Genomic DNA, 11532 nt, shown 5'->3' on the forward strand with positions numbered 1-11532 from the left:
CTCAATATCCACAGATCCAATCCCATTTGTAGTTTAGTTAGCTCTTAACTAAAGGTTTGCTCCACTTATTAATAGGCTTCATGCATAGTCAGTTAACCTAGAGAAGTATTTTATGATCTACGAAAGATATAGAGTACTTAGAAAAAATATTTTGGTATGGGTCAATAAGTGGAAGAACAAATGATTAATCCTTAATTCAATTTTTCCTTTTAAAAGATGTAGTTTGCATGCATTTTAAAATTCAGTCTTCTTTTAGCAACAATATTTAACTCTACCAAAACAATGTCAAAAAAGAGATTTGGGGGGTGCAGCTGGGTGGCTCAGTGGATTGAGTGCCAGGTCCAAAAAGGAGGTTCTAGGTTAAAATCTGACCTCAGACACTTCCTAGCTGTATGATGTGGGCAAAGTCACTTCACACCTATTGCCTACCTTACACTTTCTTACACCCCCTTATGCTCATCTGCTTTGGAACCAATACACAGTATTGATTCCAAGATGGAAGATAAGGGTTAACAATATTTGGAATGAAGCAGTAGTAATATTAATATTTAGCATATACTTCTCCTGTTTCCTTGTCTTTGCACAGACTATTCTCCTTACCTGGACTTTACTTTCTTCTTACATCTACCTCTGAGAAACCCTAGTTTCCTTGAAAGCTTAGCTCAGATGCTACTCCCTACCAATAGCCTTTCCTGATTCCCAAGCTGCTAGCGCCTACTCATCAAATCTGCCTTGCATTTATTTGCATATATTTTCTTTTTTTAAACACATGACTAAAGTTTTAATAAACATTAGTTAATGACTCTATTGAGACCTGTAATTAAACAAAAACAGACTCTGGTCTAGGAAATTAATGTTCTAGAGTTATGGTGGAACATAACCGAACAGGTAAGATATGGATTCACCATTGTGGGTTCTCCATATTGTTTCAATCAATGTCATTGAAATGTTAATAACTTGGATTTTGGAACAGTGATTCATTTTGTCTTCTTGTGGAATTGTGTTTGTGACTATCGCTGCCTCAAATGCAGCATTATTAACCCTAGAAATAACTGATCCAGAGAAGACTCTATGGGTCCTAATAACATAAACTTTGGTGGCCCCAGCAGAAGTTAAATTATATGCAATATGCCATATCATGCCACATGTCATCCACAAGTATGGCTACACAATCCTTCATGTCAACAACCAAACCCATCTTTTGTGCACTTCATTTGCCTTCTTTCTTTGTGAATCAAAGCAAACTCCACATTCAGACTGTCAGCAATTGGTCAAACTTTTAGCCCCACTGGCTTCTGGGAACACAATGATACAATTCTTCTATTCTGCTACATTTTTTTAAATCCATTGCAAGACTGCAGGTTCTGCAAATGTTATCTAATGTGTGAGAGAATTTAATCTGTGCCCTTCTTTCCTTCTTCAAAGGAAAATTTCATTTTGAATTTTAAAATCTATTTTGGTTTCACTCCCACCCTTTGACTGGATTAAAAATAAGAGCTGAGGCTTATTTGGATAAGGAAGATTCATGTGCACTCTGGGAGGATGCCAGAAGACCTGTGTCTCCTTTGCATCCAGGAAGATGCTTGCCTCTTGTCCAGACCAGCCTCTGACCTGGACGGAGGTCGGGTTTGTTCAATCAGGGATACCTATAAAAATGATGTCACAGGGATATATTAGGGTCTTTCTGGCCAAGCAGTGAGAGTAAACAGAGACCCAAAGTGAGCCATGAGCTTGGGTTAGCTAAGGAAGAAGGTATGCGACTGGCCATATGGCTCTATGCCTTTACTTTCTCAAACCCCTTTTTATTATTTAATAAACAATTACAAACTAATATACAACTGGAATATTAAAATATACAAATATGTTAATATATCTATATAAATATAAAAATATAATAAAACAAATAAAATGCATATTCACATAAAAAATAAAAATATAAATATAGTGAAACAAATCTGTAATATGTATATGAATATCATATAAGTATATAATATAATCATGTAATATTTATAATACAAATAAAATATTAAATACATAAATATAATATATAAATATATATTTTCTAAAATCCTCTATCTCAGGAATGTGGAGATCCATCATGATGCTATGATTGGCCTCAGCCACTGAAAGCATATTGGCTATGAATTTTGCAAAAAATAGAGCATAATTCTTATCTTTTTTATCTTGTCAGACATATGGAAAACACAGGATCACTAAAATCACCCTGGATGTTGATGGGATTTTGCAAGCATTGATCATAAAGAGAAGTTCCATCAAGTTATTATTTCCCTACAGCTACTTTAAGGGATGATGTAGACATATTCCCCTCTCACACTTTCACCAATTTCTACACTGGTCTTCTGATTGCCAAATTTCTTACTGACTACCTGACTCCAGCCCCAGACTCTCCACCACTTCCTGTGACAGATCCTGGTGTGAGCTGTCACTGAACAGCACAATGTTGGGCACAACAGGTGTTCAGCAGGAGGTGGAACATTTAGATAATGCTTGGGTCAAGGAACAATTATTTGAGACTTTTCCTCATTAGTTGAGATTGATTACTCAGTGCCTCCAAATCTGCATGAGGAGTGGGGCAGAACTGGTGAGAATGGGAGAGGAGAGACATCCTAGCCCTTCGGACTTCCAGCTTCAATAGACGTGTGATGCCAGTCTCTTCAGGTTGCTGAAGGGAGAGAAAGACACTGGGAGAAGCCAAATGAAGGGAGCTGACAGTCTGAATTATGTCCCTGGCAACCTAAAGATAAAGAGAACTACTAAGTAGCAACAAGAGTTTTTAATCAAGACAGAGGAACTGCAGTTCAGGACACCACCCGACATGAGAGAACTAGGAGTGCCCACTCTGAGACAGAAGGAGTAGATTTTGATAAGCTACAACTGGGGAGGGTGATTGGAGGGGCAGCAATAAGGAGGAGCAATTAGCAGTTGATGAGGTCAAAGACTCTGGATGTGATGAACTACTTTGAGCAATGACTAACTTAAAAAAAAAACCCCACAATATTTACCTTCCATTTCAGAACCAATACTTTGGATTGGTTCCAAGGCAGAAGAGCAGCAAGGGCTAGGGAATTGGGGTTAAGTGACTTACCCAAGGTCACACAGCTAGAAAGTATCTGAGGTCAGATTTGAATCCAGGATCTCCATCTCTCTATCTGCTGAGCCACTTAGATGCCCCAAATGCCCAACATCTGATGAAATTAAAGTGACTAAAGTCTAATCAAATAAAAGATTCTAGGAATAGTAAGTTTCCAGGGAAATCACAAGACCTGCTCCAATCATGAGGTCAGTGAAATCAAGGTAGCCCCTTCTGATAAGTGCATTTCACATTCCTAACCTAGTCTTCAGGGAATTTCACCTTGGATGAGATCCGGGACTCTTGCGCTCTTGGTTAAACTGAGCTATCTAGCTCTGGAAGGAAGAGCTCATTTAATCTGTATTTTCTGGTATATATTCTCACGCGTATTTTTTCTTGGATTTATTTTGCTATCTGTTTGGATACGTGGTTTTATTTGCATGTTCATTGTGGAACTGGTATCTAGTGGAAAGGGAATGACAAACCTTGGATGCGGAGTTTGGGACACTCCTTTAAGTTCCCATCAAGGAACAGTGATCAGGAGCTTAGCTAGAACTGAAAAGTTCTTTCCCCTAGACTGAAAATATTTAATGGGTAAGATCGATACGGTTTTAACCCAGAACTCCTTCTCTTTGATGAGAACAGACTTGGCAAAAATGTCTCTTCTTGCCTCTCTGCAAGTCACATCTAGACTGACTTACATGGACAAATACACCCTTCATGACAGCCAAATAGCACTCCTCTGCACAGACACGCACTGCCTCCTTTGCATTGATATGTCTATAAATCCTCTCCTCCAATAGAATTTAAACTCACTGAGGGCAGGGACTGAGTCATTCCTGTCTTTGTAAACCCAATCCTGATGCTTAATGAGCGTGACCAGGGACACAACACGGGAGAAGGTGGAGCACCCCCTCTGAGACAGAAGTTCGGCAAACTGCAACAGGATAGCGGGATCAGAGGGGGGCCCAGTAAGGAGGAGCAATTAGCATTTGGCGAGGTCACAGCTTCTAGACGATCGTTCCTCTCTCCCTCAGTTCGATAAGCAAACCTCGGTACGCTGTCCTTGAAGGGAGGGCTTACCGCCAATCACGGCAATGGCTCGTGACACCGTGAAGGCTAATCTCCAGTAGTTTGATTGGAACAAAATGACACTTGTTGAACATTAGCCGTTAAGAAAAGGACGGGTTTTTTTTTTTTTTTTTAATCTCTAATAGGGGAGGGCTATTCAGCCAAGATTCAGTGATGACCTTGCATCGATTGGGCTGAGTAAACCTCTCCTCTCTGCGTTTCTCTTGAAAATCTGTTACTCAAGGATCATGAAGGAGCTGGACCTCCTTGTGACTTTGTGTATTCGGCTCACCAGGAAGGAACTTCAACAGCCCGAGCCCTTAGTTTCCGGAATCGATACTTTCAAGGACAGCATCCACACCTTTTAAAGAAAATAATGAGCTCCGCTTGCATGTCAGGGGATTCTGGGAGATTTTCCTCTCCAGCTGATCACATAGTCTCCCTATGTTCTCTCCTGCCTTCTTCCACTCAGTGAAAATTTTCTCTTCTTAGAAAATTGCCAGATGAGATAAATGAAAAGCTAAGTAAAAGAATTATCCGGGAATAAGGCAAAAGGCAATGTACTTAAAAACAAAACAAAAGAAAACCACCTTTACCTTCTCTCTTAGCACCAATTCTAAGCAGCAAGGGCTGGTCAACTGGGGTTAAGTGACTTGCCCAGCATCATGCAAGGTGAGTTTAGATTTGAACCCAGGCTCTCCAGATTCCAAGCTGATGCTCTAGTCACTGAACTACCAAGACACTTCTGAATAGGAAGCTCTTGACTTAGCAATTTTTATTCTTTGGTTTCTACATCCCTAAGCTCTAAAAAGATAATTACACTGAGTCTGGAGCAAGACAAGGAGGTAGTGCCTCCTTAACTTTGTCCTTGACAGATATAGCCAAACTCAATAGGGAATGGATCAAAGCACAGCACGTAAATTGACAGACAACATAGACAAACATATACCTTATTAATAATTGGTTTTCACATTAGATCTGCATGAAGCTAGTATCAGAGCAAATTGTGAATTTAATAAACACATAATTAATAGTAAGTAGGGTAATGAGCCCCTTTATCTTAATAGAAGAGAATGCTTGCAACAAGAAACACTCAGTAATTTACTCCAGGCCATACTGGTTCCGGTGGATCTGAGATTTGAACCCATGCTCTCTTGTTCCAAATCCAGAGGCACACTAAGTGCTATTCACATTTTCATTTTTCTATCCAAACACATATAATTACAGCAAAGTAACAATATTTTATTTTCCATTTAAAAGCATCACTGAATAAATGATATTTTCTCTCTGGCAGTGTGTTTTGTCAATGTCTATTTCAGTAAATATTTAAATAAATTCATAAATTACAAGACCTAGCCAGTCAATCATTTTCCTTTAATATATCTTTTTTATCATCTTGAAACCACTCCCTTTACCTGGACCTTTATCATATATACCAAGCAGATAAGCAAGACATATTCAGTGATAGTGCCTGGAGTGTTTACATTCTTCATTTCTGTTCTTCAGTGTTTTTCAGTTATGTCCAACTCTTCATGATCCCATGTGAGGCTTTCTTGGCAAGGATTCCAGAGTAGTTTGCCATCTCCTCCTCCTGCTCATTTTAGAGATAAGGAAACTGAAGCAGAGTTAAGTGACTTGCCCAGGGTCAACTGCTAGTGGGTATCTGAGGCCAGCTTTGATCTGGTCTCTGATTCCAGGTGCACCTAGTTGCCCTACATACTTCATCCTTGTAAATTTCCTTAATTTTGAAGGCCTGTGTCTTATCTACAACAATGATGACATATACCTGCTGCTTTAAAACTGTACACACTTTTATCATTCTGGGGAAAAAAGAGAACTCTCTGGGCAGCCTCAGTGCTCCTCCTGCAGTAACTTTTCCAAAGCTAACAAAATACAAAGGTACTCCAAATGCATGTTCTGCCAAGTGACCAGATACCATGTCAAGGGAAAGGGTAATAGGGATATCACACGCACATATTTACACACAGAAAGACACGAACCTCCATAGACATTTCCGTGCCCTACACATAGCTCAGAAAATCTTCAGGCTCACAAAAAGCATTCATCAACTTGCCCACACACTTCATGCCTCTCTTCCTGTGTCCTTTCCACTGCTTTGGGCATTAATAGATTAAAAAGTAAAATATGCTGGCACTTTGACAGCAAACAACAATTTCAATGAAACTCTACGGGATGATAAGAGAGAGCCACTGTGGGAAAGGAGATTAAAGATAAGATGGGAAGGTTCATTTCAAAGGATCAGTCCTTTGTTACAACAGGAAAGAAGGAAAGCAAAAGTAACAAGAGGGAAGAGCATGGAAGTAAGAAAATATGAAAAAGAGGTAGAAAGCAAGCAAAGAAAAGGCACTGGTCATTCTAGGGGAGAGGAAATTCTGTTCTTTTATGGCTGTTCCTTTTCTTTTAAATAATGGGCAGAGGAAAATTTATATGGCTAAAACATAATAATAATAATAATAATAGCCAATAATTATACAGTGCTTACTGTGTGCCAAGTACTGTGCTGAGCACATTACAATTATTATCTCCTTTGATCCTCAGGAAAACCTTGAGAGGTGGATGAAATTATTATCCTCTTTTTACAGATGAGGAAACTGAAGTAAACAGGTTAAAGGACTTGTCCAGAGTCAGACAGCTAGAAATATGTCTGAGGCAGGATTAGAACTCGGGTCTGAACTCCAGCTCCAATTCTCTATTCCATTGTTCCACTTAGCTCCCCATATAACCATAAAGCTTAGGGGAATCCTGAGATATCAGTCTAGGCTACGTAAATAGTGAGAAGAGAATGAGGAGAAAAATATTGTGGAGATGATATTGATAGGGATTGGTTTACTAATCAGATTTTTTGATATTAATTTTATTTTATTGATTAAGAAAAATTTTCCATGGTTACATGATTCATGTTCTTTCCTTCTCCTCCTCCCACCCCCTCCCATAGCCAACTTGCAGTTCCACTGGGTTTTACATGTGTCATTACTAATCAGATTTTTGAAAAGCAAGTACTGGATTATCAATGCAGTTTTTTTTTCTGAGTAAATAAGTTTTATTCTGCCCTAGCTCTAATTTATGGACATATAGTCAGTCACTTGAAATTTCACATTCTATCTGGGGAAATAATAGTTGTTCTACTTACCACACTGAATGGTTGTGAAGAAAATACTTTTATTAGTTTTAAGTGCTTAAAAATGTGAGATACTATTATTAACATGATCATCATCAACAACATTTATGTAACACTATGTGCTGGGTACAGTGCTAAGTGCTTTAATTTGATTGTTGCAACAACCCTGGGAGGTAGATGATATTATTATACTCATTTTACTGATGAAAAAAGCAAAGCAAAAAAATGGCTATGACTTGACCAGGATCACACAGCTATCAGGTCAGCTCTTTCTGTTAGGCTCTCTCTACTTGCACCTCCTACGTACCCATAGATTCTACAGTTACATATTCCTCAACCCCTTAGAGATTTACCTGGTCCAGTGCTTGATTTATAACCAATTATAGTCAGGTAAAAGCAACCTCTGATGGACACCAAAAAGTCCTTCCTCCTTCTTATGTATCCTGGCTCATAGAAATACAGGTGTCTGTTAGTAACTGAGCTAGCTTCATTTGCTCTTCTGGCTTTCCATAGCAATGATGCTGACCAAAGTATTGAAGTAAAGTAGCTTTACCAAAATATTGAAGTGTTTACTTGGCTCTTAGGTTAGTAGGTTGCTACAATGAGGCTAAATTACTCATTCAATTCCTATCTGACTCAATAAATGAGAGCCCGAAAGTGTCTAACAGATAGACATTAGACATACATGTTACTGTGGTTCAGTCATTTCCATTGTGTTCAGCTCTTCTTGACACCACTTGGGGTTTTCTTGGCAAAGACAGCCATTTCCTTTTCTGACTCATTTTTCAGATGAGAAATCTGAGATACACCCTGTTAAGTGATTTGTTCAGAGTCACATAGGTAATACTATTTGAGCCAAATTTGAATTCAGATCTTCTGGACTCTGGGCTTGGCCCACACAGCTTCCTTCTTACATACTCTGGAAGTATTTTCACCTACTTAATTTCTTACCTGTAGAGGTGCCCAAGAATAGAATATTGAATTAAATTATTTCCAAAAAATGCAATACAATAATTTGAAAGTTGAAGTCAAGTGAAGGAAACAGAGCATAAATATAGTAAAAACATGAGCACTAAAAAGAAAATCTCCAAGATTGTCATGCTGGTGAATTTGACTTCTTAGACATTCATTAATGGACATTAAGCCAATTAAGTGGTTAAGGTGAACACAACAATTCCAACTAAATGACTATTTAGCATTTCCCTATGGAGAAGTTGTCAAAAGAGGAATAGTTCTCAAGACAAGAATTACAAACTAATTGCAAAGCTACTGACATAATATTCCAAATCCTTAACAATAAGAAAATTGCAAATCACAGCCATCCTAACATTTCATCTCATACCCAGCTAATTGACACATATGACAAAAGGTGGAAATAATTGTTGGAGATGTTTTGGGAACAAAGGCATAGTAATACATTGTTGGTGGAGTTGTAAATCAGTATAACTATTTTGGAAAGCAATTTACAATTGTGCAAATAAAGTGATTAAAATGTCTATGTCCTTTGACTCTGAGATTCTACTACTACTAATATTCTCAAAGGAGGTTAATGATAAAATTCTCATTATACATGCCAAAATTTTACAATACTTTTTTTAAACCGTTACTTTTTGTCTCAGTGATAACTCTAGGACAGAAGGGTAAGTGTTGGGCAAACAGGGTTAAGTGACTTGTCTAAGATCACATTAGCAATTGCAGACCTAGATTTCAAACCCTTTATGCCATCTCCCTCTTCCTACAGAAACATTTTTTTTTGGTATGTCAGCAAAGAACTAGAAACAAAGCAGATATTCATTAATTGGAAAATAGCTAGACAAATTGTGACACATGAATATAATAGAATATTACTGTGCCGTAAGAAATGACAAATCTGTTGAACACAGATAAGCATGGAAAATATTAAATGAACTGATACAGAGTAAAATCATTAGAACCAGGAAAACAATGACTACAATAATGTAAATGGAAAAAGCAAACACTCCAAAACAATCAAAAGTATGTGCTATCAAATTACAAAGAATAAGAACGCCCTCCAAGGAAGAGATAAAAGAAGACACCTTGAAATCATTCCTTTTTAGAGGTATTAGATTCCTTAGATTCCTCATCTGTGAAGTAAGGGGGTTGGACTTGATAGTCTTAAAAGCTCTTACCAGCTCTAAATCTATAATTCTATAAATTTGAGACCTGAGTTCAAATCCCACTTCTGACATGTACTAGCTGTATGAACCTGGGAAAGTCACTTAACCCATTTGCCCTAGGAAATTCTCTAAGATTTAATTATGAGACAAGGGAGGATACAATTCACACAAAGAAGAGATCCAAGCAAAGAACTCAGAAATTGGAGTTAAGTGAGATCATTTTCTATTGAATGGTAAGGAAAAACAAAGATACAAATGGCAGATGGAATGGACCTTAGTGGAAGGGAAGAACTTCATAAGGTGGTTCTGGCATGAGAATAGAATGAGTAAAGGAGGTAGGAAAAATCAGGATGACAATAGGAATGAAAGGATAATGTGATAATTAATCCTGTATTTTATATTTGATTTTACTGAGATTTTATTCTATGACCATATTCTAAATTCTATGCAATAAACCGAAGCCTCTTTGTTTCTGAGTGAAGAAATTTATGAAATTAGATACCAAAAGCTTAAGCTTTTCTACAACCATTATTAAGTAAAGAAAAGCCCTTTTTTCAATACTCATATAAAACATTATCTCAGCATTTCCTGCAAAATTTGTTTGTTGTCCTTGAGAAGTTGGACTCACCATCTCCCATCTTTAAAAGGTGATTTTATCTAATCTTCCAGACTCCAGTTTCTCTACAAACCTGGGTCCCTCTCAGTGACCTCAGGATACAACTGGACCATAAAATTCACAAAAGCTTCCCTTAGAGATAGAGAGAGGTGGTCTGACGTTGCCAATTCCATAATCAATAGATAGGATTTTTGTTCTGTTCTTTGTTCTATGCTTATAAAAATGAGTTTCATCTTCAATTCTGGGTCTTTGTATATATGGAGGCAAGTAATTGACCCCTTATTATCAGGTTGCATGACTTTGCTATTAACTGATGCCTTGTTCAGAGAAACTCATTTCAGTTTATCTTTTTGTTAAATTTCACGTGACAGTAAGTCTAATTCAGCTGAAATGTAAAGCACAAGGAAAAAAGTCCTATAGGACACACCTGATCTAATATCTAATATATAATATATTTCAGTATTCTGGAGGGCTATTTCAACTTTACTGAGAGGGATTCAGAGTTCTCTTCATACTTTAGATTACTCATTACATATACAAAATTCTTGATCAGCTGTGCTGAGGGAGATCTGAGCAAGTACAAAACAGTACAATGCTACAATTCACAGACCAACACAGACTTTAATTTAGCCAGCAGTTTCAATTTTCATTCCCTTCCCTGATAGCTATCCTACCTCTGCTTGAATATTTATTCACTGTGAAGAAAATCTGCTTCTATACGAGGCACCGTGATCCATATCCATTGTTGGGTAGCTCTAATTATTAGAAAGTTCATTACTGCATTTAACTAAAACCTTCTTTCCTTCCCAGAATTTGTGTGAGTGACCTGGACCAGGGCTCGTCCTTTTAAAATATAGCATTTCCTTCAAATATTTGGAGACAGAAACGAAATTTACCCCTAATCTCTTTCTATCCAGACTAAATACTTTCCCTCAATGTTTCCTACTATGACATGATTTCCTGATCCACAGGACCTCATCTGGCTGTGAGCTACCATGTCAATGTTCCTTTTAAAATGTAATGCTTGGAATTGAACACTGTGCAGCAAATTTGGTCCATCCAGTCCCACCACTCTTTTTCATGTTTTGAAAACTATTCTTTCTCTATAAATGTAAGCAACTGTATCGGTTTGCTTAGTAGCTACATTATTATGTTCCTGGGTCACATTGCCCTTATTTTTGACCAAAAAATCCAGATATTTTTTTCACAACTGCTGTTAAATTAGACCCCCCCCCCCCAGTTATGTACTTGCACAATTGGTTTTTTTGAACCTAAAGGCAGAACTTTATACTTATATTATTATTTTGTTATAAAATTGGGATCTAGGACTCTCCCAAGAACGCTAGGAAGGCTAGCCTTTATTCACTTTCAATGCCAGTCTTATGAAAAGGATTAACATAATATTTGGCAGCTAAGTGGAGGCGTAGTGGAGAGAGTACTGGGCTTGGAATGAGGAAGATTCTTTTTCCCGAGTTCA

General features: G+C 37.7%; 1 pseudogene; it reads right to left on the bottom strand.

The window, feature by feature from the left end:
• Positions 1-864: 864 nt before the first annotated feature.
• Positions 865-2478, bottom strand: LOC100619744 (ribose-phosphate pyrophosphokinase 2-like; annotated as a pseudogene).
• Positions 2479-11532: the final 9054 nt, after the last annotated feature.

The sequence above is a fragment of the Monodelphis domestica genome, chromosome 7 (genome assembly GCF_027887165.1).
Source record: "Monodelphis domestica isolate mMonDom1 chromosome 7, mMonDom1.pri, whole genome shotgun sequence".
In the NCBI taxonomy this organism is placed as follows: domain Eukaryota; kingdom Metazoa; phylum Chordata; class Mammalia; order Didelphimorphia; family Didelphidae; genus Monodelphis; species Monodelphis domestica.